The sequence below is a fragment of the Castanea sativa genome, chromosome 4 (genome assembly GCF_040712315.1).
Source record: "Castanea sativa cultivar Marrone di Chiusa Pesio chromosome 4, ASM4071231v1".
NCBI lineage: Eukaryota > Viridiplantae > Streptophyta > Magnoliopsida > Fagales > Fagaceae > Castanea > Castanea sativa.
Window position 1 is genome coordinate 879,223 of NC_134016.1, and position 23,278 is coordinate 902,500.

The following is a 23,278-nucleotide window of genomic DNA, read 5'->3' on the forward strand; positions in this document are numbered from 1 at the left end:
AGTGTATTTTTTAGTTAAGTAACCACATTGCTCAATCTTAAGTGGAAAATCTAAGAAACAGTACCTAAGGTATTATGCCTAAGTTTTGTGCTTCATGAATTATGCGTAACACTTGTTGAAGAGTCTTATTGTGATTCTTTATTAGCCATTCTACAAATTAATTTCACCATCTTTCAAAAATTTTATGTTACCATTAGCTCTATCTTTTTACCTATTCATTGTTGATACTACATTTTTTCATTTATTTTATTTATTATATTGATAAAAAATTGGAGATGGGAGGAATCAACCATATATGTCCACATTGAAAACATTAAAATGTGTCAATTGAACTGCAAACCTCTTGGTACTTACCACATCCTTACTAGTTGGCAACAATTGGAATTTAATTAATGGTATCGGATAATAAAAATTACCAAATAATTATTGTAGAAATTTATAACCATAATCACGAGACATGACTTTACTTACCTCCAAAAAAAAAAAAAAAAGTACCATATTTCGCCAAAAGAAGTAACGTACTCTTATGTTTTTCTTTGTGATTGCAAGACAATTAAAATATTTTCATATTAATTTTCTTAAATGTAGCTTTTTTTATTTAATTTTGACCGTTATTGTATATCCTTTAGTATTTTTATAGCTTGGGTTTTGCCAATGTGTTTTTTTTTTTCAATGAACAAATCTTCATATAGGGTGCTCATATCAAACCAATTGAGTAAATTAGATTATATATTTTCACCTATCAACAATTATAGCACCAGCAATAATGAAGTTAAATAATTATATTGCTATTTTAGCTACACCAAAATATAAAAAGTCCTCTATAATAGTGAAGGTAAAGCTTGATGCAGCTATTTTTGGCTGCAAAATATAGCTTGAAGTTAAACAAAATTTACTCTAAAAAAAAAAAAAAAAAAGTTAAACAAAATTTTTTATTTTTTTTATTCTCACTAACATTAAAATAATATTTATTCCCTTTCTTTATTTAATTATTTTTCTATTTCACCATTGCCGAAGCTCACGCATCATCGCCGACCCACGCACCATCGCCGAAGCCCAGCTCATCTCTGCCGAAGCCGCCGCTGCCTTCCTCAGCCCATTGCTTTGGTTTTTCCGCCGATCTCAGGTATCACTCTATTCTTTCTCTCTTCTTTTTTTATTTTTTATTTTTTTTTATAATGAATTTTGCGATATGATTTGTGGTTAAGACTTACGAGTTAAGATATGTGGTTTGTGGTATCTAAGATTTTGAGTAGTGATTTGGGTATTTTTAATTTCGTGATTAAAATGGTGTGGTTTGTTTGTTCACTCTGTTCTGTGATGGGATCCTTGTGAGTGATTTGGTTGTGTTCTCTTCGTTTAAGTCACTTAATTGCATGTGAATCAAATGGGTATGTTGGGGCAAATTCGGTTTTTGAACTTTTTTGGCTGGGGTTTTATCAAAATGTTTAGTTATTAGTTTAAACATTTTGGTTGGCTGCTGAGAAAATGCTGGTAAAGGGGAAATTTAGGCACTCAGTTTAAAGTTTTATGGTTATATACTCAATTTTAAGGAATGTCTTTTGATTGCAAGGGGTCAGGGTAGTTGAGAAGGGTCAGGATTAATGCAAGCAAGTGTATGACTTAAAGTAATGTTTTAAAGTAAACAAATCTCAATGAAACTCTTCCCCTAACATTGTCATATGTTGCTGTAATTAAGTTAGCCCCTCTTTGGACCAAACTTTCTCTTACTCAATATCATGAGATTCCATAGTTCTTGCATATAAATAGGAAAACTGAGAGTGTGAGGGCTTTACAACTATCAGGAGTTTTGAGTTGTTTTAGAATTTTCATTTGTCGGAAGCCCCGATGGTCTGCTATAAGAATTTATGCCGAAATTGACCATACCTCATGATAGTGTTTGTTGGCATGCTTATTTTCTTAGAGGGCGTTTGGATACGGATTATTCGCGTTGCGTTTTCTTTGCTGCGGTTTTTTTTTTTTTTTTTTTTTTGGGCACGCGTTTCAGGATGCAGAGGCTACTGTTCATGCACTGTGCATGAACAGTAGCTGCAATAGTGGACCAATTCAACCGTGAACAGTATACTGTATACTGTTCATAGACCCACAAAATTCACTTTTCAGCAACTTTTTCATTAAAAATAGTTCCCACGGCACTATTCACATATTTAAAAATTATTTTGCTACAGTATTTTCAGTTTTCAGTTTTTAATTTCAACTAAATAAGTTCTATCCAAACGGACTCTTAGTCATCTATGAAATTTCAATTTCACATGGTATAATATGTTAGCCAGTTGAATTAAGGATAGGGTTTCTCGTCACTCCAATTGTATTTCAAATGAATAGGTGTCCGTTCATGGTCAAGATCTTGGTCTTCTTTACCATATTCTTCTCCCTGGGCTATATATTGCTGACCTGATGGTGTGGGAAGATCCATGCTTTCACCCTCTCAACATTGTCTACCTCTCCTCAATCTTGCCATTGCCATTTCCTTCATCTCTCTTCAAAAGCAATTTCATGCGATCCTTGTTCTTTGCCCTTAAATTAAAGCCTGACCTACTGAGGACAGGTTGATGACAGCTACATGAATGCCATTCTCCTTCTCTCTTGGTTTGTTATTGTTCTCTTTGTTTCTTTTCAAATTCTGTAACTTTCTGTTTTACAGTCTCAGCGAATATGGAATGATGGTGCTTTATGCACCATGTAAACGCTGATCACTCTCTCAAGACAGAGCTTTTGGTCTGAACAGGTACCCACACTCCTTCTTCCTTCATCTGTGGTGCTGAGTTTCATTTTTTCCATTTTCTCCGTTCTGTGCTGTGATTTTTTGGCCGGATCTGTGGGTCACAGTTGTTGCTGGAATGGGTTTTACAACTAGGCAATTTCATTAATACAAATAAGATGCGCATGTTTAATACAAAATTTTAATACAACTTAGATCCGTGGGTCGTAGTTATTGGAGATTTATTTCCATTTTACCATGTTTTGTGTTTTGTGGTTCTGTATACAGTGTTTGTATGTTGGAGGAAAGGGTATGATGTAAGCATCTGGGATAATGGTTGTGTGATTTTGGGATAATGGTTTGTGGTTTTTGGTGAGAGTTGCATTATACTAATATTGCCATTGATTTAGCGTTCCCTGTGGTTTTTGTTTGTTTTTTTTCTTCTTCCTTTTCACTTACTGGGATTTGGGGGAACAAGGCATGATTTGCACACAGTCATACGTGGATCCCATATACTTGTCACCTAAATTGGCATTACATACATAACCTTGGATTTTGTTGTTTAAAAGTGTTACTTACATGGTCTTGGATTGGTGTAAGATGGCTGGGGATTTGAGAACGTGGGATGATGATTGTGTTGATGAACTATGTGATATTGTGTTTGGGGAATTCTTGTTTGGTAATTTTGTGCAAGGTGGGCCCCATGGCGGCGGCGCAATTGGACGAGGATGGAGGAGTTGAGCTCGAGGATGGTCAGCGGCTTTGGGGTTTGAGAGCTGAAGTGTGATAGGGAAATGAGTTAGGGAAATGTGTTTTGAGAGATGAAATGCAAACCAAAAAAATGAAGGGCTCTCTGCGGGTAACCGTTCCGTGTGCACTGCACAGTGGTCAGCCCGTGGGTCCCACAAAAAGGTTTTTTTTTTTTTTTTTTTTTTTTTTTTTTTTTTTTGAGTTTTTAGGCAAGAAACTGAACTGGGTTTAGTTTCCAAACAAGGGTGGGAGTGTTTTGGGGATTTTTAAGTTATGAGAAATGAGTGATAGGGTGATGAGTGATGAGATTTAAGTGATGAGTTACCTATCACTCAGCAACCAAACAAGGCCTAATCCACTCTGTCTATTCCTCTTCTCATGGGTCGATTTACCAAACGCACAACTTGAATTGGTCGAGTGGCAGAGCCCTCACTATCTCTTTTCAACCCTTCTATGAAAAATCCTAATGCTCAAAAATTTGAACCAGTTCAATCTGCACTGGTGAAGTCTTTAGGGTCGCAGAGCTGGCATGATTAATACCCTCGCCACTGGTGCAGGTTGACTGTGTTTGTAGGGTTCTTTCTAACAATTGTATTAGGTATGTGTGCTTGTGCTCTTTGAAATATTAGGTTTTTAGTTTTTCAATTTGTTACAAACTTGCATTTGCATTTGTGAAAAGAGAAGTTCGCAGTTTCAAAAAACAAAAGTATGTACCTTCCTAATGAGGATGAGTTATGTAATGTAATGGTCTTTTATTGTATGTTAGTGGGCTATATATATTGGATATCGTATTGGGTCTTTCTTGGTTTTGCATTTTGTATTCTACTTTAGTTGACAACCACATTCTCTATGTTTTCTGTACGAAGAAAATGCTCACCACATTTTAATACTGATTAAGTTTACTTGCTGCAAAATTGTAAAATTTTGTATTAGAACTAAATTTATTAAAGACCCATTGGTAGCTTATGTAACTTACCAATAAAATTTAAAAAAAAAACTTGATGGTGTAGGCATTTGTTCTTGATATGATATGTTTTTCTTCATACATTGTAGCTACTGAAAATGGACTTTCAAGCTTTCAGCTTTTCCTTTGTGGGTTGGCTGCTAGGACATATGCCAAATGTGTATGATGTATGTCATCCACTTGATGACTGCAAAAATGGTTTCCAGGTAGATCTCTTGCGTTCTTGAAATCTTTTCTCCAACATAGTTATATAAGAACAAATTTTATGGTCACACAAATTCACTTTGACCTGAGGCTAAAAAATCTGCGGCTAAGGTGTTGTATGTTACGAATAATATGAGTTTTGTAATTTCTTTTCATTGGTTTAAGTTTTCTATTATGCTTTCTATTGAGTTCAACGTTTGGAGTCAAATTGATTATTGACATTAAGTGAGTGAAACATCTTACGCTGCAAATAAATTGCAACTATTAGTAGACTGTATATTGACATGTTGAGTAGAGAAGAAAGTAGTGCTTGGACTATGCTCTAGGTTTTGCATGCCTCTCTGAGAGAAGTTGTTTACTTGGAGTTTTAAAACTAAATTGGAGTAAATTCTCTTAGTCTTGTTTGATGACTAGTCCATTTATTTTTGTACATCATATTTTGTTAACCTTTTATGAGATAATATTGCTTAGACCAGTTGGAGTTCATTTCTGATGTTTATTAATAATTAGTTAATTTCACTTTTGCTATTTTATTGTTCTATCATCCGGGAGAGAAAGATCATATTTAGATGGGCAAAATGATTGGAGGTGGAGAGAAAGGGTCAGCAACTACGAAAACCCCAGGAGATTTCCTCAAATCAATTCGTGGATGACCTATTGTTGTTAAACTGAATTCTGGAGTAGATTATCAAGGTCAGGCTCCCTATTTCTTATTTGTACAGTATCGTTTCTAGTCTCTGTTTGTTTATGTGTGTGTGTGTGCACAAGCGTGCATGCAAGAGAAAGGGGGGGTGAGGTGACAAGTGAATGATTCAATAAAACATATTCAGCTGCCTATTGTGGCTAGTTCTTGATGGAAGTTTAATTTGCCTCGTAGCAAACATTCTTTCTGTTGAGGTATTCTAGATAACTCCAATTCTACAGGCCACCTTTTTTTTTTTTTTTTTTCTTTTTTAAAATATTAATTTTTATTAAAAAAAGGGATTGGTCAGTTAATATTGTATATTTTATTACTTAAAAAGGAATGAGTTTTGTCACTTTTCTCATTCGAGAGAAGCGTTTTATGTTTTATCTACTTATATAATTATAATGACCATCTTTGTTTCAATCTTTCAATTATTCTCTGTCCGAGCTCACCTTCTTTTCTTTGGAAAGAAATTGCTTCCTTTTTCTAAGTACCTTTTTTGGCATTGACTGGTATCTCCTTCATTTTGCAAGTTGTAATTATCTTGAATTTTAATAGCTTTGACTGCATGATTGATTTTAAATTTATTGATTTCCCCACTATTGACATAATTACCATCTATCACATAGTTTACATATAGAGGAGGTATCCTTCCTTTATATAAACTTCCTAACTTGGTCCTTATTGTTTATCAGATATCTACAATATATTGATTACTGATTTTAGGTACATTAGTTAAAGATTGTTTATCAGATATCCACAAATTTGTAAATGGAAATTTTTGGCTAGGCTTTTGGTATATGGTACCTCTCTTTAAGATATGGGGGGGTGGGGGAGGTTGATGCAAGAGTATGCATAACATGGATGCTGATGACATGGCATATTGAAGTGGCACAAGGCTTGGCTTGGCTTGGCTTGGCCTGACTTGTGACGTGACATGACATGACACTTGAAATTCAGCCCTTAGGCTTGGTTGGCGTTGTTCCATGTCACTTACTCATGCCACGTCACCTTGCCATGTCATCATCATCCATGTTGTGTGATATATCCCATCATCGTCCACTTCTGTCCAATTTAGTCCATTTTGATTTACTTCTGTCCATCAGGTCCACTTCAGTCCATTTTGGTCCAATTTGGATCATTTCCATCCATTTGGTCGAATCAGTCCAATCGGTCCATTATGGTCCAAATCGTTTCATTCGCTCTGGTTTGGTTTACTCCGGTCCATTTTGTCCACTATAAGTGATACATACATATGAAAATAATAAAGAGTTTTTATATAATACTTTTGAAATTTATTATGATTATTTTTCTTCATTCAAATTAGAAGCAAGCCATCCAAAAAAGAATGTAAGCAAGTTAAAATATTTTCAGGTGTTAAAGATTATCATATAGAGGGACAATTTATGGATCATGTGTTGTACTAATCAAAATTAATAGTCTCTTACTCTCATATCATCTTTTTTCACATACATAGAGTTTCATTGCAGACGCCTCTGCCACATGTTTTGTAATTATTATATGTAAATTTATTATCTCCACTTTATAAAAGTTGTGCTAAATATGGCCTTTAGAAAAACCACCTGTTGGTATATGTCACATTCCACAAACTTTAACATAATCAATCATGTTGTAACCAAATCAGACACTTGTGCTACCATTCCATGCATTTCATTAGTGTGTTTGTCAAAGGTTCACAACCTAGAACTGAATTTGATTAATTATTTATTTGGTTTATAAATTTAGTCCAAGAAAGAACTGTATGGAGACTAACTCTCTTTGTCCACAACATAATCTAATTAATTTTTTTTCCCACAAATTTTCACTGTTTCTTATAAAGTCCGGGGGGGCATGCACTTCCAATTAAATCTCTTTTCCCATTAAATAAAATATACTTTATTAATAAAATCATCAAAATTCAAAGATCAATATAGAACTAAGATCAAGATCCTGCCATTTTTATAACACTACGTAGTGTTGCAAAATTCAAAGAAGACCAGTAGGAATACAAACTGAGACCCACATGAGATTTGGTCCTCCTGAAGTGAAAAATTTCCACTTATGTTTGTATTCAAGCAAATTGGACTACTTAGATATCTTCCTAGTTAGATAGAGTAATTTATGAAGAGAACTATTTCTCACTTCTAAGTTCTAACCTTACAATATTGTCAAAAGACATAAGTCTGTGAAGGACATGTAGTCGTGGGCTTACAATATGAGCCCACAAAGGAAAAACAACCCAGTGCGCCAAAAGCACATATGAAATAGGATGACAATGATTGGTTTTTGAACTTTTATCAAGTCATGTAGGTGTCATCTGCATTCATGATTTTTATACTTGTATTTTAAAGTAAGAGAGTGTGGATTTTGGAAATGAGGATTAGAAAATGGACAAATGAAACTTTTGTTAGCTGTTACATGTAATTGAATGCGCTATGAAATCTTTGATTTGAAGAGGGAAATTGTATTGTTTTGGTGGTGAAAGGTCATCCTTCATAGATTAATTACGTGCTAAACATCTTTTTAGCAATTTTGCAAATTAATTTAGCTATTGAAGGCCCTCATATTTGGTGCTAAAAGGATAAAAAATGGAAAACTCTCTTCAAATGCACCACACATTATGCATGATTTCAGTATGCTGATTCATCTGCTTCCATGTAATGTCTCCTCAAATTACAGATGTTGCTGATTTTTTGTTGCCCTCACTTTATTGACGGATATGCCAAGGGGAATGATGACTGGTGTCCCAAGATTTTCCATTTTCAAACAATAGATATCTTAAAAAGAAAGTAATAAGTACCTCCAGACTTGAATTCCAACTCTCTTCTCTAATTATTTTTTCTTTAAATCCAAATACCATATTATAATTGTATTTCTTTCTTATTATAATTGTTTTCATTAAGTTATTAGTAACATTTAGGCATTATGTCTCCATGGGGCTATTCTATAGCTATTTTTTTAACTGGGGGCTAAAATTCATTAGTGCAGGATAGATTATAGATATTTTTTTAACTGGGGGCTATCCTCGTCTAAGTTGGCTTAAGCATCCCACTTCTTCAATTCAATGACCAGCATCTTAACTGATAACAAAAAAGACAACGTTTGAAGGCAAGTCAACTTGCCCATATTGATTGACAACTGCTTTATGTAATTATGTCTAATGTTAGTGTATTTCAAGTTAGTCAAATTTTGTAGATCATTTGGAAGGTCTTCAAGAAGATAACAATACTTTATTAGTAGAGTTTGTAAGTTATAGAGTTTGGTAACAAAATCAGGTAATGCTTCGATGTTGGTCTGCTCAATGTGGAAAAGACTCTAATGTCTAAGGTCACCAATTGACTTGGGCAATTTGTCTACATGTCTCCCAAATAAAGTTAGATCACATACACATTTTAAGTCAATAACTTGTCACCAAGATTAACACAAATAGAAAAAACTGTGCACAATCTACCCATGTCATCTCTAGATAGTGGGATTGTTGGTGTTGTTTGTTGATTGGATATAAGAGATAAACATCGAATATGAGACATATCAATGTCACCCCCCCTATGCCATCTAAATGCAAGGTTTTTCGTTTTGAAATTGAGAGGGCAAGATCGTGTACAAGATCATGCATCTTACAGCTTATAATATCACCATAACCCTCCCTTTTTATATTGTAATAAGGAATTTGCCAACAAAATATCAAAATACTTGTTACCAATATTCCCATCACTAAAAAATGTGCTTGAGACGGTTGAAGGAACCCCTCGGCCTGAAGCCTTGATCATCTTCATCCACCATCTTTAAAAGATTGTTTCAAATATTGAGCAATTTTTCCTAAAGATTATGACATGGAAAAGGAAGAACTAGTTTAGCACTGGGTGGCCGAGGGGTTCCTTCAACCATCTCAAGGACATTTTTCAGTGATGGAGGATATTGGTAACAAGTATTTTGATATGGCAAATTCCTTATTATAAGATATAAAAAAGGATGGTTATGGTGATATAATAAGCTGTAAGATGCATGATCTTGTACACGATCTTGCTCTCTCAATTTCAAAACGGAAAACCTTGCATTTAGATGGCATAGTGGGGGGTGACATTGATATGTCTCATATTCGATGTTTATCTCTTATATCCAATCAACAAACAACACCAACAATCCCACTATCTAGAGATGACATGGGTAGATTGTGCACAGTTTTTTTTATTCTTGTTAATCTTGGTGACAAGTTATTGGACTTAAAATGTGTATGTGATCTAACTTTATTTGGGAGACATGTAGGCAAATTGCCCAAGTCAATTGGTGACCTTAGACATTTGAGTCTTTTCCACATTGAGCAGACCAACATTGAAGCATTACCTGATTTTGTTACCAAACTCTATAACTTACAAACTCTACTAATCAAGTATTGTCGTCTTCTTGAAGACCTTCCAAATGATCTACAAAATTTGACTAACTTGAGATACATTAACATTAGACATAATTACATAAAGCAGTTGCCAATCAATATGGGCAAGTTGACTTGTCTTCAAACATTGTCTTTTTTGTTATCAGTTAAGATGCTGGTCATTGAATTGAAGAAGTGGGATGCTTAAGCCAATTTAGAGGAGGATTAAGTATCTATAATCTAGAGCATGTGAGAGATAAAGAAGAAGCCAAAATTGCAAATTTAGAGAGAAAGGCAGGAGTGCAGAAGTTGGGATTCCATTGGAATAGAGAAAGAGAAGGAAACAATGAGGATGTGTTGGAAGACCTTCAACCTCACCCAAGTTTGAAAAGCTTAGAAATTGAAAATTTCAAGGGCAAGAAGTTCCCTTCATGGATATTGGCACGTAATAATAGTAGTGGTGGTTTGTTTGTTTTGAACAATCTGCTGGAAATCCATGTAAAAGGCTGTAACAAGTGCAACAAGATTCCTACACTTGGGCATTTACCCCGTCTCAAGGTTCTTCAAATAGAGGGAATGGATAATGTGACGTGTATAGGAATAGAATTTTACATTAATTTTACATTGATTATAGTGGTGAGAGATCAAGTAATAGTGGAGGTGATAGTGGCAGAAATGTGGTTTTCCCAACTTTGAAAAAACTTAGTTTGCTGAAGTTGCCCAATCTAGTGGAATGGAAGGACGCGATGGAGTTGACAACAATAGAAACGATGTTTCCTTGCCTTGTGGAGTTGATTGAAATTTGTGGCCAATTGACAAGTGCTCCATGTCATTTTCTGTCTCTTAACAGAAGGCCCTCATTTTTTGCCCCAAATTCAAGAAAAAGGAAAATTATCTTCAACTGCTGTACAAAATACTTTGGATTTCAAGAAGTTGATATGTTCCCTTACAAGATGCTGCTGATTTCTTATTTCCCTCATTTAATAGAAGGATATGCCAAGGGAAATGGTCCCCAGTATCCCTGGATTGCTCTTATTCAAATGATAGAAAGATCATAAAAGGCAAGTGATTATTCCCTCCAAACTTGATGTCTAAATCTTCTCTCTTTTCTTTAATATCACATGCCAAATATATACTGTTCATAAGTGATCTTGGATTTCATTGCTAAGTCATTCATCACATCAGAGCATAATGACTCTGTAGGGTTATTGTTACATTTCTATTTGGAGAATTGTTGAAATTCATTAGTGCGGGAAGCATGTTCTGGTAATTCTTTTTGCTGAATTTTTATTCTCTTCAACATGGCATAATAGATGAGAAACTCAGTTTTTTTTATTTATTTTCATAATTCATTTTCCTAAAAAATATTATAATACAAGTGCATTACTGGTATTTTACAAATCTTATTCAGTTAAAAAAGTTCAATCAAACCTGCAGTTTTTTGTCATTTTCAACAGTTCTCCAAATAGTTACTTATTTATCATAGATCTAGCTTTAGAATTGTTGTCCAAGGTCCTAGTAGTACATTTAGAACATTGCTGAATGCTGAAAATTGTACATATACAAATATATAAATGATGTTGGTGATTATCCAACAACTCACTACAGTAACATATTTGAACATCATTGAATCAAATAAACTATCTTATATGGTAACTGGCAAACTTTCATTTCTACATGGGCTGTTCATTTGCAAGAAGCTACAGAATCTACCCATATTGGAAGTGGCACATTGCATCACTAAATTACAAATGCTAATGATATTTCGATTTCCCAATTTGATGTCATGTAGGTTTGCACAAAATATTCTAAGATTGCTAATGGAGTTTGTCAGAGTTATATATTATCCTTTTTTTTCAAAAGTATTTTCCGGAGAGCCAAGTTGTGGTTAAGATGCAATGATATGGTTATAGGCATTATCTATGTCTCATAAAAAATTTCAATTGTATTCAGCTCCTCTCCTCTGGAAAGGGGCCTGCCTTTTTCTACAGGACCCCTTTGCCATTTACTGGTATAACCTTCATTTTGCAAGCTGATAATTATGTTGAGCTTTAGTAGTAGAATTATTTTTAATGCATGATTGATTTAAATTTATGGATTTCCCTGTTATTAATTTTCTTGCTGACACAATCATCATATGTTACATGGTGTACATATAGAGATCTCCTTCCTTCATCTAAAATGCATAACCTGCAACATAGTGTACATATGTTGACTACTCGCTGTTAGATAAACTATTGGCAATTTCTAAATGGGGATTAAGTACTTCAGACAACATTTCTCAGAGATTTGAGGAGGAAAACAATATACTTAGTGAAAATCATGGCATCTAGATTAAAGTGACATTCATGTATGGGAGATTTGCCCTCTACCATTTTATCCATTAAATTTTTCTGTCAAGATACAAACCAAAGGAAGGGGGAAGGGGTGAAACGTAACTTTTGTTTAACATGGGGTACATCTTTGGAAGGCAAAAAAATACCACTTGGCTATAAAAGGTGAGTGGTGAATTTAAGAATTACACATTGCAGATAAACATCTGAATGATGCTTGCTGCACCCCACTTCAATTTGTTCTATATGGACTATGAAAACATACATTTACAGGCATTTATGATGTCTTTTAATCTTTATGTGCAGGTACTCTTACATGTCTGGATGGGTATATGGACATAGCAATGGTGCAAACATAAGAAAATGTCAAAGGGCAGTTTAAAATTAACTATGGTGATGCTTTCATTCACAGAAATAGCTGTATTTAAGAGTTGTCTTGTTATTTCACTGTTATTATTTAACTTTCTTTTTTTGGTCCATGCCATATTTTACTTGACAGACAATGATTGAGATATCTCTTTTTATGCAGTTCTCTTCATTAGTATAAGCAACGTGGATCATCCGCAATCATGCTTTTAATGTAAAGATAGTGTGGATTTTGGAAATGAGAACTAGAAGATTCTCCAGTGGAATGAGCTATCAAACATTTGATTTGAAGAGTGATGCCTATTTGCTACTGTGATGAATGGTATCATTGATTTCACGGTATAATCAATGATGATGATGATGATGATTGTTGAGTTGGTTGCTTGACATTGTTTAAGCAATGTTGCCCGTGTACTTGGTTTCAGATAGTGTGCACCATGTCACTTGTGCTCCACACAAAGATTAGCTGGCCTTATTGGTTCAGGTTGCAAACCTAAACTAATATATATGCAGTCTTGTTAATTTTTTTGTGCCAAAAAATAGAGTTCAAGAGTTAAAAAAAAAAAAAAAAATTCAAGCTGGGCTTTGTTTAAGAGAAATTATAGATTTCTCTTGTTATGTGCTTATGGTGAGAGTACTATTTGGGTGTAATGGTGTTTAGGTTTTGTGATTGCACCTTTATACTATCTGTGTAATCTCCCAATTACTTAGTGACACGTTCTCCTTGACAGCACCCGTGGATGTAGGCTTATGGCCGAATCACGTAAATTTTTGTGTTTCCCGTGTGATTTTCTTTTCTATTTTGCATGAACAACCACTATCATTTGGTCATACACAACAAATAAATATCAAAGCTTCCATTATTGACGACTCCACCTTAACAAATAAATTTATACATTGATGCTTGATGCATAACTTTTAGAGGCATCTTTTGTTTTTCGTGGTCTACTATTGTGAATTTGTTTTGAGATGGTTTTAGTTGGCAAGAAAACTACTTTGCATTTTACTTAATTTTTTACTCAAATTTTACTTGAACCAAGAAATTCATAATGGTTGGTAGGTAGCCGGTGTTCAGCTTGCCGTAAATATTTATGTGAGAAGATGGAGAATCTTTTTTATTTTGAAATTTATTGTTGTATATTTGGTTTAGGGAAAATGATTTTGGAAATCACATTTGGTTTTAAAAATAATAAACTGGGTTATAGTTAAACCATCAAATAGAGTGGAAGTCCAATTTTTTATTTCCAACTTTTCATTGTGCGACCTTTAGGCAACCAATTGAAAAATTACACAGTTGCTCTTGAATAAGAAATGCTTATCTTTTGAACATGAAGGTGTAGGTTGATGGAATTTTATTAGCCTTTAAGATTTTGAGATATATTGATTTACTAAATATACAAAAATTATTAATTGACAGTGTTTTATTAAATGTGAAGACCCGGGAGGATTACCTTAGCAGTCCTTTGGTGAGCCTAGTAATTTCTTGAAGGGTAGGAACAAAGGTAATTAGTGACATATCAGTCCATTAACCCTCATGAGAATCTTTTGTTTTTCAATAACCAACTGATCAGCTAGAATGACTTTATATGTAGCAACAAAGTAATAAAAGTAAGCTGCCACTGTAGCAACAAAGTTATAATTTTTTTTTTTTGTATTCGGTTCTTTCTCTTCTTTTATTATTTTATATTTTATCTTGCTCCTCCCTTCTCTTCAATCCTTTTTTCTTTTGGCAAGGCTGTTCAAGCTTTGACTGCAACTAAATTAAGAAATCGGCTGCCACAAATCTGACCGCACTGTTCAAGCTTCCTTATCTTTTTCTTCCTATAATTTTCTCAATTTGAGATTTAACTTAGGTGGTGGTTGATTTGAGTGTGGTTCTTGTGGATTGGTGGTTTTAGTGGTGGTGGTGGTGGTTGATTTCAGCTGTGGGTTTGGCTGTGATGGTGGGTTGTGGTTGTTGTGGTGGTTATGATTGCTGATGGGTGTGGTTTGTTGGTTATGACTGTTATTTATTACGTTGATATATTATTGGCGAAAATGCACTTTTGGTCCCTACATTTTGGGTCAATTCCTATTTTGGTCCCAAAATTGATTTCTTTGCTAATGTCATCCCTAAAAAAAGAAAATCGTTTTTAAAATGGTCCTTTCCGTCAGGCTAGAAACGGAGAAATCTGACGTGGCTAACGGAAGGCCCTATTTGCTTGACGTGGCGCGCGTGACTATTAAAATATTATTAAAAAAGATTATTTGGTAAATTTTAAATGCCATGTCAGCATTTTAATTTTTTTAAATAAAGCCACGTCAGAAATTTTATATAAAAAAGAAATTAAATTTAAAAAAAACCTTAAATCTAATTTAATTAAAAAAACAACTTGTTTCTAAAAAAAAAAAAAATAGGTGTTCTTCGTGTTCTTCTCCATCAAACACAGGAAGAACTCAAACCCAACAACAAACACAACCCAACCTTAAATCTAATTATCTCTCCTCTCTCACTTCTTTTCTTTGCCCTCTCTTCTCTCCCTCTGTTCTCTGTTCTCGCCGCCGAGACCTAAACCCACCAACCCAGCAAACTTCGCGGCGGCTTCTTCTTCTCTCCCTCTGTTCTCTGTTCTCGCCGCCGAGACCTAAACCCACCAACCCAGCAAACTTCGCGGCGGCTTCTTCTTCTCTCCCTCTGCTCTCTGTTCTCGCCGAGACCCAAACCCACCAACCCAGCAAACGTCGCGGCGGCTTCTTCTTCTCTCCCTCTGCTCTCTGTTCTCGCCGAGACCCAAACCCACCAACCCAGCACCCAACGTCGCGGCGGCTTCTTCTTCTCTCCCTCTTTCTCTGTTCTTTGTTCTCTCTTCGTGGGTCTGCGTGGATCGAAGGAGTCATGAGCGTGGATCGAATGGTGGATCAAAGCGTGGGTCTGTTTGTTCATGGGTCGGAGCGTGGATCGTAGGAGTCGTGGTCCGATTTGGTTGATTTGGTTTGTGGGTTCTTTTTTTTCTTTTTTTCTTGCTGTGGATGGTGGTGATTTCTTGAGAAGTTGTGGAGGAGGAAGTGATTTCATGAGCGTGATTTCTTGTTGTGGTTGATTTTTTTTTTTTTTTTTTCTATTGCTGTGATTTGGGGTTGTGGCTGGTGGGTGACGGTGGAAGTGGTGGTCAAATTTGTGGGTTTGGCCGTGTGGTGTGCTGTTGGTTTGGGTTTTTGTTTCTGTTGTGGTGTGCTGTTGTGAATCTGCCGATCTGGGTATGTGTTTGTTGTTTGGTTGCTGGGTTTCTTTTTTGGGAATGTGGGTTTGAGTTCTTCCTGGGTTTGATGGGGAAGAACACGAAGAACACCTAGTTTTTTTTTTTTTTTTTGAGAAACAAGTTGTTTTTTTAATTAAATTAGATTTAAGGTTTTTTTTTTAAATTTAATTTCTTTTTTATATAAAATTTCTGACGTGGCTTTATTTAAAAAAATTAAAATGCTGACATGGCATTTAAAATTTACCAAATAATCTTTTTTAATAATATTTTAATAGCCACGTCAGCGCCATGTCAGCAAATAGGGCCTTCCGTTAGCCACGTCAGATTTCTCCGTTTCTAGCCTGATAGAAAGGACCATTTTAAAAACGATTTTCTTTTTTTAGGGATGACATTAGCAAAGAAATCAATTTTGGGACCAAAATAGGAATTGACCCAAAATGTAGGGACCAAAAGTGCATTTTCGCCTATATTATTTTATTGTGTTGTTTATATTATTTTAATGTGCTGTATGTTAAAATAGAATCTTTGATGTTGGGTAAATTTAAAAATGAATTTTTAAAATAAATAATGTAGTTTTTTAAGTTGTTAAAAGTTACTATATTTTTTTAACATCTTTGCTGTGGATACTATTTAAATTTAATGGGTTGAATAATTTTTTAAACATTTCTCTAAATTATAAGTAACTAGAACAACTAGTAAATGCTGACTGTATCTTTGGTAGGAGACAAGGTTTTGTGTCAGGGGCTTGCCCTAGTTCAGCAGATTGTCTAGGCTCTCCATGAGCTATTGGTTTTGAACAATGTGAAGTGACCACTTTACCCTCTAATCCACATCACTTTACCATCCCATTGATGGGCTTCTTCCATTCTTATATGGGCTTGGACCAAATGGTGAGAACTGAGAAGTAAAAAAAGAAAAAGAACCGAAGGTTTGTGTCTGTCCAAAATTATTTGTTGATTGAAGGTGGCCTTTATGGAGTTATATTTATATTTCGGCAGAAAAGGTTTGGAGCCTTGGGCTCAAACCACTGCTAAGAATATGACAGGTGTCCTATTATGCATAATATACATGACTGATTGATTGATTAAGTAAGTTATATTTATTGCACATAACAAAGATTAATGTTATCTTCCTATTGATTGTTGAAGCCTAAAAATCGAAACATGTTTGGAGCTAGACTTTGTCTTAATTTAGACTCCCCTGGTCACGGGTTTGAATTATTCTTGTAGAATAGGCAGGAGGGCCTAGGCCTTTTTTAAATGTTATATAACAAAAACTAAAACACCCCCTTAAGAAAACCTCTTTGCGCTGATTGCCACCAGTTTGGCAATGGAACAAAGTCATAATCGATGATTCCCACACTAGGTTCACATTTTCTCAATTACTGCCTTTGTACTTGGCAACTAGTTAAGGCCCTTCACACATATAAATGAACTATAGATCCTTGTTCAGTTGCCAACATCATGGCAGCTAAAAATTCTAACGATCCTTTTATAAGTTTATCTTTCAAATGCAAACAAAATGGTAACTCAGAATTCAAATGGAGGCATGGAGGAGTGACATTGAAGTGAAGGCACTGAGACATTTTTAAAAAAAAATGTCCTCTATTGCCTTTGGTTGAAAAAAATTTCCTCTATTTCATATTGTTATTAATAGCTAATTAATTCAACATAGAATTATTTCATTTTTCCCTCTTCGTGCAAATTCAATTAGTGGCGGCTCTAAAATTATTTTCTTAGGGGTTCAATGAGAAACATAAATTATATAAAATTTAAAATAAAAGTGAACTTAAATATATTGACATCACAAAAAAAAATAAAAAAACACCCCAAATACATGAAGATTTATGATTACCTTTTATGAGATTTCATATTTTGAAATTGTTGCATAATATCTTCATTATCAATCCTACAAGTTACATTTAAAAAAAAAAAAAAAAAAATATTCATTGCCAAACAATCATTCATTCACTTATCTCCCATTCGATTGATTGATCTCAAATATTTTAAGATCTAAACGGGCTTTTTATAAGGTTTAAAAATTAAGATTAACAAATTCATACTATTGTTATTAGGCTTTTTTTTTTTTTTTTTCAAATTTAGTTTGTTATTGGATTTTTTTTTTTGTGTTTAAAAATGCCAAGATATTATTTATTTATTTATTTTATACAAAATAAAAATTCTATTTTAGCCTAATCTATGTATGTATGTATGTATGTATGTATGTATGTATAATATATATGTGTGTGTGTGTGTGTGTGTGAGTCTCTTTCCTAGAGATTTGAACCTTAGCCCTTTCTCCCCCCACACCCCATATCCTACAAGCACTTATACTTCTGGAGTGACAATTGCAGTAAGGGTGTGCAGTGGTGCCAAGATATTATTAAGAGCGTCAAATTCAAGCTTATTTCAGTTGTATTTAACAAAATTTTAGAGTTAGGGTGTTCAAAATTTTATTTTAGGAGTAAAAAAAAAAAATTTATATTATAATATTTTTTTTGGGCCAGTTCAGGGGGTTCATTTGAATGCCCTCGGCTTCATGTGGAGCCGCCCATGAATTCAAAGGATATTTCAAATAAATTAGCTAAGCACAATAATAATTATAAATAAAAAATAAAAAAAAATTATGAAACAACCCACAATCAAGACACCAATTTTTTACGTGAAAAATCCTTCAAGGAGAAGGGAAAAACCACAGGACCTGGTCCAGTAAAATCTTTCACTATAGAATATGGGTTTACAATAATCTTCTCTAAAGCAAACGCTATTGGCTACAAAGACAACAAAAACATGTCATTCTTGGATTACAACAAATATTTATCACACTAAGATACCAACAATAAAAAGAAGAAAAGATTCCACCAAGTGGGCTTTAGCATCTGAGCAAATGAAAAGGAATTTCAAGTAACAATACCATTCACCAGTCAACACAAAGCTCTCTTTATTAGGAAATTTCGTCAAAACTGAAGTTGAAACAACCTTCCAATTTTGGCTTGAAAGTGTCTGGTTTTGTAGAAAATTTTTCGAGAATCTTCCTCTCCCATACACAGCAACTTTAGTATTGCAAAATTTTCAATGAAGGTAGTGCAACTGTAACAAGCAAATCAGAGTCAAATATTAACAAAGAATATGAAAACACAAGTGAATGCAATAATTCAAATGAAATCCTAAAAACTTTCTTAGTTTCTGAGAAATATTTGATATGCAAAAGAAGTCCAACCATATTGGAAGAACCACAATAAAAAGAGCTAAAATTTGAAGATACACAAAAGTTATGCAGCAAAATATGTTAAATAAATATGAATTAATGGTTTGACATAAAAATCTTTGGATATCATTAGCCCGGCCAAGAATAAATAGACTAGATAACAAATCATGAATAGTTAGTCAACTTCAAGGTGAAACAGCAAACAAAGGGTTTGAGAGAACATACTAGTTTTAAATGATTTTGACCTTAGAACAAGATGTATCAAAGGTTTATCCTAATCAAAGGAACATGGAAATCTTAGACCCTTTTGTACTAAACTACATGGCCTCTGATTGGGACAATGAAAGATCATTGGTATTTATTTATGCAATGAGCTAGTTACACCATAAGCAGATATTGTAGCTTCTTGCAAATGTATAGCTCATGTATAAATGATAGGTTCTCCAGTGTAGAAGATATTCTAACTACTTGTTTCTATGATTTTCAACTATGTTAAAAAAAAGGGTAAAAAAAGAGTGAATTCAATAAAAGAGGAAAACATGGGAAAATTTGAGAGAAATTGCAACTTTAATAAACTTTTGTTGGCTTATGATTATGATAAATTGTTCCTACAGTTGGAAACAATAGATATTGTCTCAAAAGCCAACACATGACAACAATAAAATTATAAGGGGGGAAAAAGTATGCTCAAAGCAAACTTCAGAAGATCCAAATAGAGGCCTTAATCTCCAAGGCTCTTTCGTCTCATTTTATCTCATGCAAAGGACTAACTACAATTGACAAAAAGTTGAATCTACAATTAGAAGAGATAAAGTTTCAGGTCATTGAAGGACATGGTATTGATTTTTTTAATAAAAAAATAACCTATTGCAACGAGATTTTCAAAGTAAATTGTTGCAATATATGGAATTTATTGCAATGAAAATCTAATGAACGAAAATCTAATGCTGCATAAACCTATTACTTTTTTAAAAAATAAAAAATAAAAAATAACCTATTGCAACGAGACTTTCAATATAAATCATTGCAATATATAAATTGTTGCAATATATGGAATTTATTGCAACGAAAATCTAGTGTTGTATAAACCTATTGTCTCGGAGTTTATTACAACGGCTTGCATCAACTTTTTTTTCATTGCAATAACACCTATTACAACGACATTAGTTGTTATTGCAACGACTTTTTCTTTGTATTAAGTCTTTTTTCTTGTAGTGGCTCTCATTAGTTTTGTTGTTGGGGAAATACTAAAGAAGGTGATTTCACTCGCCGATGAGTAGATTGGCCTTGCAGGGGTTTTGATGAGAATCAACAAGCATTCAAGGATCCATTGCATGTTTCAGTTGGGCCTATTACAAGAGCAAGATCCAAGAAGATCCAAGAAGCACTTAATGGGCTGATTCAAGAGATTTGGGCTGATTCTAACGCAGGACATTCCGAGCTTAGCCCAAAGGAAGATGAAAGTGTAATAAATTTAATTCAAGCTATTTAAGGTTGATCTGGCTTAATTGGGAGTGATTTATGGCATGAATTAATGGCTGATTGACTTTCCAAACTCTATATCGTTAGGCGGATTTTTTCCTATTTTGGATTCCGTTAATTTCGGTACCAAATCAACTTTTATTTAGGGTTTTATTATTTAGTACGTTTTTTAGGTATTTTCCTTGTTTTTAGGTGCATTTAATGCTTTTTAGGTCAAACTTGATTCCTAATATGGTAAGGTATCAATTAGGAGTTATTTTAGAATATATTTTCTTGTCTGTCAAGTTTTGTGGAGTCCTTAAATAGGCCTTGAAGTCTGTAAATGTTTTTCAGAATATTATTGAATAAAAATCAGAAAAGGTGAGGCTTTGCTCTCTTTTGGTTCTTCAAGAACTGTGAACTTATCAATGATTCTTCCTTGTGGCATTCAAACTTTATACATTTGGTTCGTGATTCTTTATAATCATTGGGTCAAGGTCAACTTATACCTTTGGTTCGCGTTTCGTCTATAAATGTTGGGTCAGGGTTTCTATCAAAAATCTGAATTTTAGCTTTCTTGGGCAAGTATTCCAATATTTTTGTTAGATCTCAAAGCGTGTCGATTGAGGTTCGCATCATTTGGTATCAGAGCACAGGTTCTAAAATCAGTTTCCTATCCCTTTATTTTTTGTTTCCTGTTATCTTCCTTTCTTGTTTCTTTTGTGTTCTTCATTCATTGTTCTTATTTTTTTTGTCTTTGTTGAAGTGCACTAGGTTAAAATCGTGCACCCAGCTCCAAAAAAAAAAAAAAAAAAAGACATCAGAAAAGAAATAGAAAAAAAAAAATTTTGCTTGCAATTTCAGTTCTCTCAGACCAAAATATTGTTTTCTTTTGTCTTCTTCCTTTGATTTGGTATTTCTGTCATATTTTCTTGCCGTTGGTATTTGTTTTTACACTACAAGTTGAATTTCTTGATCAAGTTTATTAGTTTAATGAAGAACTGAAAAGGCGAAGTTACGAGTGGAAAAAGGCAAGAGAGTGTGAGACTAATATCGGGAAAAAGCCAATTTAAGAGTGAAACACGAGTGAGAGTGACATAATTTGAGTGCAAACACGTGAGGGAGTGTTGTGAGGAATTATTTCTAACAATTCTCTGTTGTTTCAGAAGTATGTCTTTCAGGTGTGAAACATCAAATAGGGAAGGAGGGGAGGAGTCGTCCATCATTTTACAGGCTATGCAACAACAATTTGAACGCATGAACGTGGTGTTTAATGAGATTCAGGATCGGATGGATAGGCAAAACACTGTTATTGCTACTTTGCGTGAGGAGCGTCCCCAAAGAGGCCCTAATGCTAGAAGGCAAGAAAGGCGTTCTCGCATGAATGATTTTGATGACTACCACAAGGATGAGTTTGAAGATGAAGAAGATCAAGCTTCATTGAACAATGAGGGCAGGTTTGTGCCAAGGAGAGAAAGGCGTGGTAGAGGTTTCTGAAGAGATCCAAGATGGCAAGATGGGACTGACAGGAACCTAGGAAACATGAAAATGAAAATACCAACATTCCAAGGGAAAAATGATCCAGAAGCATACTTGGAGTGGGAGAAGAAGGTGGAGTTAATCTTTGAGTGTCACAACTACTTCGAGGAGAAAAAGGTAAAACTCGCTGTCATTGAGTTTACTGACTATGCTATTATATGGTGGGATTAACTTGTGATGAACAGAAGGAGAAACCATGAGAGGCCTATTGAGAGTTGGGAGGAAATGAAGGCCATCATGAGGAGGCGGTTTGTTCCTAGTCACTACTATAGGGACTTGTATCAGAAATTACAGAGTCTTACTCAAGGCTATAAGAGTGTGGATGACTACCACAAGGAGATGGAGATTGCCATGATTTGGGCAAATGTAGAGGAGGATAGAGAAGCTACCATGGCAAGGTTTCTGAATGGGCTGAATCGTGACATTGCCAACGTGGTGGAGTTGCAGCACTACGTGGAGTTGGAGGACATGGTGCACATGGCAATAAAGGTGGAGCGATAGCTTAAAAGGAAAGGAACTCGGTCATTTCAAAATTCGGACTCCTTTACTTCATGGAGGTCAAATGGGAGGAAAGACGAAGGGGCTGTTTTCAAGTCCAAATCCGAACCACAAAAGAGGAGAGATGAAGCTCCCAGTATCAACAAAGGTAAAAATGAATCCCAGACTCGTAATCGTGATATTAAATGTTTTCGTTGTTTAGGAATAGGTCATATTGCTTCACAATGCCCAAATAAAAGGACCATGATCGCACGTATTGATGGAGAGGTGGGAACTGAAAGCGAGGAAGATGATGACCAGATTCCATCACTTGAGGATGCTTGTGATGAGGAAGTGGAGTATCTAGTGGAGGGCGAGTCACTTGTGGCTAGGCGTGCTTTAAGTGCCCAAGTCAAAGAGGATGACATGGAACAACAAAGGGAGAACATTTTTCACACTAGATGTCACGTCAACAATAAGGTATGTAGTATGATTATAGATAGGGGGAGCTGTACTAATATGGCTAGCACTACTTTAGTTGAAAAATTGAATTTACCTACCTTGAAACACCTTAGACCATATAAGTTGCAGTGGTTGAATGATTGTGGAGAAGTTAAGGTAAATAAGCAAGTGCTAGTTTCTTTTTCAATTGGGAGGTACAAGGATGAAGTACTTTGTGATGTCGTTCCAATGCAAGCGGGTCAGATTTTATTGGGCAGACCATGGCAGTTTGACAGGAAAGTCAATCATGATGGGTTCAAGAATAGGTATTCTTTTGTTAAAGATAATAAAACCATTACTCTTGTACCGTTGACTCCAAGACAAGTGTATGAAGATCAAGTGAAACTGAAAAGAGAAAATGACTTGAAAAATTGTGAGATTGAGAATGCAAAAAAAGATGATGAGAAAGAGAGTGAAAGAATAAAAGAGTGTGAACAGAAAAAATAGAGTGAAAACAT

The 23,278-nt window shown here is 34.6% G+C and overlaps 2 long non-coding RNA genes across 3 annotated transcripts; both read left to right on the forward strand.

Moving 5' to 3' along the window:
- The first annotated feature begins 1,022 nt into the window (after window positions 1–1,022).
- On the forward strand, window positions 1,023–4,647 carry LOC142631732 (uncharacterized). Its single transcript, XR_012843652.1, has 4 exons — window positions 1,023–1,126; window positions 2,347–2,569; window positions 2,672–2,749; window positions 4,526–4,647. It is a non-coding gene; the product is annotated as an uncharacterized LOC142631732 (long non-coding RNA).
- Window positions 4,648–5,150: 503 nt separating this feature from the next.
- Window positions 5,151–13,264, forward strand: LOC142631731 (uncharacterized). Of its 2 annotated transcripts, none has more exons than XR_012843650.1 (5): window positions 5,151–5,333; window positions 8,005–8,114; window positions 8,309–10,758; window positions 12,337–12,423; window positions 12,560–13,264. It is a non-coding gene; the product is annotated as an uncharacterized LOC142631731 (long non-coding RNA). The 2 variants fall into 2 exon arrangements; XR_012843651.1 differs by having other exon boundaries at window positions 8,314–10,758.
- Window positions 13,265–23,278: the final 10,014 nt, after the last annotated feature.